The sequence below is a fragment of the Mytilus galloprovincialis genome, chromosome 5, assembly GCF_965363235.1.
Source record: "Mytilus galloprovincialis chromosome 5, xbMytGall1.hap1.1, whole genome shotgun sequence".
In the NCBI taxonomy this organism is placed as follows: Eukaryota; Metazoa; Mollusca; class Bivalvia; order Mytilida; family Mytilidae; genus Mytilus; species Mytilus galloprovincialis.
Window position 1 is genome coordinate 53,359,261 of NC_134842.1, and position 7,715 is coordinate 53,366,975.

The 7,715-nt window shown below is 35.1% G+C and overlaps 1 long non-coding RNA gene across 1 annotated transcript; it reads left to right on the forward strand.

Annotated features, from left to right (window-relative positions):
- The first annotated feature begins 249 nt into the window (after window positions 1-249).
- Window positions 250-2,578, forward strand: LOC143074608 (uncharacterized). The gene is made up of 3 exons (XR_012977965.1): window positions 250-382; window positions 1,144-1,257; window positions 2,527-2,578. It is a non-coding gene; the product is annotated as an uncharacterized LOC143074608 (long non-coding RNA).
- Window positions 2,579-7,715: the final 5,137 nt, after the last annotated feature.

A 7,715-nucleotide genomic window follows, 5' to 3' on the forward strand; every position in this document is an offset into this window, starting at 1 on the left:
AATCTAACATAATATCTGAATTAATTTATTATGATCGTATTATCATAATTTTTTAAATTCCAAAATCATAATGCTGATATGCAAATTTGTGTAATAAGGTGTGAACAAAGCCAATTGTACCAAACGTTCGTGCATTCAACGCATTATGGAAACTCAGTGTGTGCACATCTTCAGACAACGTCATCAGAACATGCACAGATCTATTGGTAACGTCTATGATTTTTTTTTGTAACGTCACAATAGCGCCCAGAAGAAACCTGTACTTCTCTGCTGTCGGGAGCTTTTACTTCACGACCGCAAACATTAACGTATATGATAAAACTGAACAAGCTTTGAAGATATTGAGATTTGATTTTAAGAAGAATTTTTATCAAGGACGCAGGTAAGTTGCTTAAGTTATATAATCAGTTATATTCATACTAGAAGATAAAAAATATATATATAATTCGATAAAGGTCCGCTCGATTAGAGTAATTATAGTCCTGACATAGATTGTTAGCTGTTCTGTTTGGTCTTTGTTGTTCAAAACATTTTTGAATCTTAATAACGAGGTAGGCATTATATTTGGTATCGATGTCAAAGAATATCTATTGGCCTATTTTAGATAAATGTACAAATGAGGTCAACAATAAATTAATCGAATTCTACATTAAAGCTAGCAATTAGTTGGAACTGTATAAGAGCATAGTAAAATAAAAGGAAGTAATGTTATTGAAGTAATTATGGCTTAGTTGTTGCTATATATTGCAAAAATGTTAATCTTGGGAGTGACAGCCAGAATTTAAGTTGATAATATTCTTCCACTACTGATAAGACGGAAAATCTACAAATGACTTAATTCTGAACATTAATTAAAAAAAAGTAAGAAAAAAGACGATAGAAAAAACCTACAAAATCCAGGTATATTATTCACGTACTAAATACTCGCGAGAAAGGCAATGTTTCTGTTTTGTTCCCTTTTTCTGGTTTCCGTCTTGCTAAACTTAAGATCACATGGTAATGTTATTTGGAACATCATGGGTCATGGTCTTATATGTTGCTTGTACATGCGTCAGATGTTTAGTTGTTGACTTGTAACATACTTATTTATTCGTTAACAACATGTTCTTATGCATGTATAAAGTAACCCCTTTTCTTTCTTAGAAATCAGTGTGATAGTGTACAAGAAATGTCTGAAATGTCAGACCACAAGTTTGATGTGGACCTTGACGATATGGAAGTGGACCAAAAATATAAGGACGAAGCAATGTTTTCTCAGTAAGTATATTCTTTTATTATTTATCACGCAAACTACATTGTTTTTGCACCTGTCCTAAGTCAGGAATATGGTTCAGTGGTTGTCGTTTGTTGATGTGGTTCATAAGTGTTTCTCGTTTTACGTTTTTGTACTAGTATAGATTATACCGTTGGTTTTCTCGTTTAAATGGTTTTACACTAGTCATTTTGGGGGCATTTATTGCTTGCTGTTTGGTACCGCCCTCGAAGATTAGGTACGTATAAAACTGGATATCTGTTGATACAAAGCGGTGGTTTTCTGCGTAAAGTGTTGCTCTCTGTGTCATCCAGGAGTATAAAACGATACTTTCTGCGTCAAATGTATAGAGTGGTGTCTTTCTGTGTCAGGGGTATAAAGCGGTGGCCCTCTGTGTCAGGAGTATAAATCGATGACTCTTTGTGTCAACAGGATAAAGCGGTTGCTGTCTGTGTCAGGGGTATAACGCGATGGTCCTATGTGTATGGAGTATTAAGCGGTTGCTCTCTGTGTCAAGGGTATAAAGAGATGGCTTTTTGTGTCAGGGGTATAAATTGGTGGCTCTCTGTGTGAAGGGTTTAAATCAGTTGCCCTATAGATCAAAGGTATTAAGCGATGGCGGTCTGTGTCAAATGTAGAGTGGTGCTTTCTGCGACAGGGTTATAAAGTGGGGCTCTTTGTGTCAATTGGATAAAGCGGTTGCTTTCTGTGTCAGAGGTATAAAGCGGTGGCTCCCTGTGTTAAGTGTATAAAGCGGTGACTTTCTGTGTCAATAGTATGAAATGACTCTGCGTCAAGGGTATACAAAGATGGCTCTCTGTGCCAAATGTATAAATCGATGGCCCTCTGTGTCGGAGTTCCTAGTTCCCGTATATCAAAGTAGAGAATAGGAAAATATTGCTCTACGTTTCCAATCATGCAATCTGGTGTGCAAATATAAGACCATTGTTGTGTTTTGTGATTTTAACCAAAAAAAGATGTCTCTGAAATTTTCGTACAGAATGTATGGACTACTTAGTAAATAAAAAAAATAGTTGTATAAAAATTACATTTAAAGGGATAAACATTTGGACTAGTTTACCATATATATGTTTTCCAACAAAAATTGACACATAAAGAAATTGCTGTGTAAAAATTGCAATATAGAGTCTGATAAAATAATCAGAGGGGTTACACAATATTGAAGAAAAATTTAAAGTATTTGAGCTATCACTTTAAAATACTATAGATGTACTTAAATACGACATACAAAAAAATACTTTATTTTCTTTTAGGTCGGCACAGAAAGACCAAGATCTTGAGTCAGACATTGATATGATTGAAGAAGGAATTGAAAGAAAGAATGAAAGAATCATCGAATTGGAATTAATGCTAGAAGAAAAAGAAGATTGGTTCAATCTTAAATCCCATATGGTAAAGAAGCTTGAGGGAGAGTTAAATCATGTGCATGCACGCCACTCAGAGCGTGTTACTGATGATAAGGCAATAGATGTTACCATTAATAAAAAAATAAGAGCCAAGGAGGAAAAGACAGTTCTGCCATCAGATCAAACCGGAAGTTCTTATGATGGTGAAGACGGTACAGATAAAGTCGGTTATGAAAAGAGAGTTAATACTTGTTTTGACATAATTTTTGAAAAACCAAAGAAACATACTTCTAAACCCAAACTATCCTCGGAAAAAAGAAAAATCGTCAATCTGATACCGAATGTCACAGACCAGAATATGATTAAAAGCAATGAAAACAAAGACGATGTTGAACTAGAGAAAAATAAATATATCAGTTTTGACATTGTGTTTGAAAAAACAAAGAAACGAATGTCTACACCCAAACTATCCTTCGAAAAAAGAAAACCCGTCAATCTGATACCTAACGTCACTAGAACACACCCGCGAAATCGCGGGCATATACAGCTTGTGAACTGTTGTAGGATGATGTTTGTAAAAGATAATTATGTATCATGGAGAATTTCAGAAAAGGTATCAAAAGCCCTCTCCCTTTTTCCAAAGTTCGATATTTGTTTCCTTTCTGTTAAATGCAACTATTTTCGTGTTTCTGGCCTCAAACCACAATTATTCTTCTCCTTTGCTACAATGCATCGTTTGGCAAAAGTCAAATTAAAGTAAAAATTTGCACCTCTTCAAACATGAAATAAATGTAACTACTTATATATAGACCATTATTAGTCTAATAAAATATGCTTCTAGGACAATCGGATCCATCAGTGCTTTTTCTTTTGAGAGCCTTATTAACATGCCAATGGTAGGATATGCATCTTGTATAAATGACTACCAGAACACACCCGCGAAATCGCGGGCATTCAGAGCGTAGTTTGAAGTATGTAAAGTGCTGTTTTGTAAAATACTGAATGACTGGAGAATTTCAGCAAAAGTATCATAAGTCATAGGTTATTGGGGACAGGAAAATGTTTTTTTTGTATCCCTCCACCTTTATTTCCAAGTTCCTAATTTTTGGTTTTCTATCAATTTAAATATGAACATACATTTAGTATGTTATGAACATTAAAGTAATGAGCCTGTAATTCAGTGGTTGTCGTTTGTTTATGTGTTACATATTAGTTTTTCGTTCATTTTTTGTACATAAATAAGGCCGCTAGTTTTCTAGTTTGCATTGTTTTACATTGTCATTTCGGGGCCTTTTGAAGCTTAGTATGCGGTATGGGCTTTGATCTTTGTTAAAGGCCGTACGGTGACCTATAGTTGTTAATTTCTGTGTCATTTTGGTCTCTTGTGGAGAGTTGTCTCAACATTGCAATCATACCACATCTTCTTTTTTTTTTTTTGTAATCAATGAATTTTGTAAAAGATTTAATGACTGGAGAATTTCAGAAAAGGTATCAAAAGTTCACATGAAAATTTTTAGCGCTTATCTGTATATTATAAATATTCATTACTATATAAATAAAGTGTATTTACTTTCAATTCTAAGTTTACTAATCGATCCATGGTGGTCATTGATATAGTATACAGACCCTCTCTATTTAATAAACTCTGTGACCGCCGTGGATAGTTAACTTGAAAATGGTAGCAGATGAAATTCTGAAAATACACTTTATTCGTAGTATATGTATGTTCAAAGTATACAGAAAAACGCAAACCGGAAGTCTAATCTGACTTAAAATTTCGTCCAATGACGGGACAATATCCGGATGTCTTTTTTCTCCTTTTTCTCCCAAAATAACTTAATCTGAATAATCATACGAATGGATGACAAATGCGACTATGCACTGTACCTATAGGACACAGAGGCGTGTTGATTAATTTATTGTGGAAAGAAGAGAAGCGACACACAAATTGAGGTCATCTCGTTTAATAGTATAGAAGACCGACTAAGGCTAATTTGAGGGGTGGTCGGAGGGGTCCTGATCCCCAAACCCCGGTCTTAAAAACATGAAATCCCGAGATGCAGAATTTAAAGAAATTCATATCCCGAAAAATATATTCCCGGATCCCGTATTGATCAATCCCCAGATCCCGAGCTTAAAAACACCCGAAGTTCTGACAAAGGTCCTGCCTCCCTCTAGTCTCTACCCTACTTCCATTTTTGCCAAATCACTATTTTCACTTTCAACAATATTTTTTTATGACCCATTTATGTGCATTATGTTTTCTAGTCTGTACATTCGTGCGTTCGTTCGTTCGTTCGTGACGTCCGTCCGTCTGTCCCGCTTCAGGTTAAAGTTTTTGGTCAAGGTAGTTTTTGATGAAGTTGAAGTCCAATCAACTCGTAACTTAGTAAATATAGTGCCGAGGTGGCATCTGTGTACTATGAACACATTCTTGTTTCCACATGTTTTACTTATTTTAATATATAGGTAACTGGTATGACCCCTTAAATAGTAAACATTTCGGCAAAGAAAACAGTAGACAGAATACAGAGAGGATCTATGTATTAAAGTAGCATAATTGTAGTTTACGTGTAGATAAAACGCGTAAAATAATTGTCCTCTCTAAGGAGGTATAATAGTTGTGTTTCTTGCGATCTAAACACCATGATATGGAGAACGCTCTGATTGGATTATTTATTTTTCGATTTTTGTTATCTATCATACGATTGATTGGTTGTTTTAAACCGGAAGTCTTATCTATGACTAAACAGTCTGATGACGGAATCAATATCCGGACTCCTTTTTTGTCGTTTTTCTCCAAAAATAACTCAATCTGAATAATCATAAGAATGGATGACACATGCGACTATGCATGTTACCTATAGAACACAGAGGCATGGTGATTAATTAATCGTGGAAGGAAGAGAAGCGACACACAAAATGAGGTCTTTTCGTTTAATAGTATAGATACACCAGAATATCAAGAGCAACGAAAACAAAGAAGATGTTAGATATGAAGAAAAGAAAAACATTAGTTTTGACATTGGATTTGACAGTCCAAAGAAACAAAGGACTAAATCAAAACTCACTTCTGGTTGAAGAAAAACACAGTTTCAATTGAAACATATTGACAAAAAGAAAGATAAAAGCCATGATAAAGAACAAAAAGAAGATGCGACAACTGCCGGCAGTCAAATTGCTGTTCAAAATCGTGATAGTTCATACAAAGAAGGGCAGGCAGTGAAGAAAAACGTAAGTTTTGATGTCTTTTTCGAGAGTCCCAAGAAACTGAAACCCAAACCAAAGCTGAGCTTTATTAATAGAAAGCAAGAAAACGAAACCAAAAATATCATTGATGAAAACGAAATCCAAGAAGAACAGAAACATGAGAACTCGCATATAGAACCTAGTCAAACAACTGAGGTAAATCTATCAAAAAGAGGAAAACTAAGAGAAATCTTTGAAAATGACGTTTTGATTCAAAGGAAAGATAATAATGAAATTAGGTTCAGATTTTCATTCCTTCATGGTACTACTACTATCCCAAGCAGAATCCCTGTTATTGTTAGGAGATTAAATGGGGAAAATTCGTCTTTAACAAGACTAAATAACGAAAGGCCACGCATTAATTTAGCCAGACGCATTCCTGTCCGTGTATTGAGGATTATTAAAACAAACAAAGCAACAATAACTGGCCCGCTAGCTGTAATATCGTTCCCAGAGAGCAAAGTAAGACGAGGAACAGTTACTGATATAAAAATCAATAGCACAAAAAATGCTAAAAGCCCGAACGGTGATGGTAGGAGATCGCCTAGAAAGAGAGAAACATGTACGAAATTGCCCAGAATCACAAGAGAATCTAGAATACCAGTCCGAATAAAGGGTTATGTTTGGAATACTTACGAGAGTGAAGGCAAACGAAAACTTGATGAGAGTAGACGCTTACTTGCACCTTTAAGCAGAATTCCAATTCCAAAAGGTAAAATGCGTCGTCCTAGTGACTGCATTATACCAAGGCTCGATCCAAATGAACATTTGCCCCAAATATTTCAGAGTTTTTCCAAGAGAGAAGAGCATGCTAAAATTTCTGCGGTATATCGAAATCTTGTTTCTCCTAATCCCATGAGCATAAGCGAGAAAGGCGAAAGAACTTGTCCAGGGTCATTATCAGAATTGCTGCAGCTACCGTCAATAACTACCCAGAATGTAATGGTAAAAACAAGTCATCCTGTATCAGCTTCAGGATTAACTCGTCTAACGCAGATAAAAGGCAGAAAGGAATCCGTAGATGAAAACAATATATTATGGTCTTCTGCTATTGCAACGTTACCACCAATAGTCAAAAGGAATGACACTTATATAAACCGACCCCTGTCAGCCTCTGGATATACAAAACTTCCTCCAATAAATAGCACAAACAAAACAATGACAATGGATCGTCCGATGTCTGCTAGGTTATCGCCGTTGTTTACCACATTCAAACCGACCATTATCGGCATGTGGATCACCAAAACTTCCACCCATTATAGATGGAAATCCATTAGAAATGTGTCGACCTACGTCATCATTATCTGGGTTTTCGCTACTCCCACCTATTCCAAGTTATAATCGGGGCTCAGTTGAAGGCGAAAAAGTACCAGTTGAAGAATCAAACCGATCGAGAGGAAACTGATTTATCACCGAACAGGGCAGAATAATGATTTTTTGTTTGTTATTTTCTTTTATTTTCTTTTGTTTTGTTTTATCTGTATAAAGATTTTTTTCTATATTTACATTTAGTTTATTTAAAGATTTTTTCTATATATACATTTAGTTTATTTATGAAAAGAAAAAAGTCTACGAAGGAAACATTCTGAGAACTTAACGAAACACGTGTTATTGGAACTGAAATTGGTATTTTACATTTATGAGGGTCTGTATGGCAGTGGAAGTTTGTTTTCAATTCTGTAGTCTTTAATTTGTTTTGTCATATATCTTTATCTTTAATTCGTTTTGTGCATTATTTTCTTTCCCTTCGTATATATACACACATAAATAAATAAAGTATTTTGAAAGATCATACACAAAACATATTCACAGAGCCTTGGCTCGTACCTAACAGCAAGATATAAAGG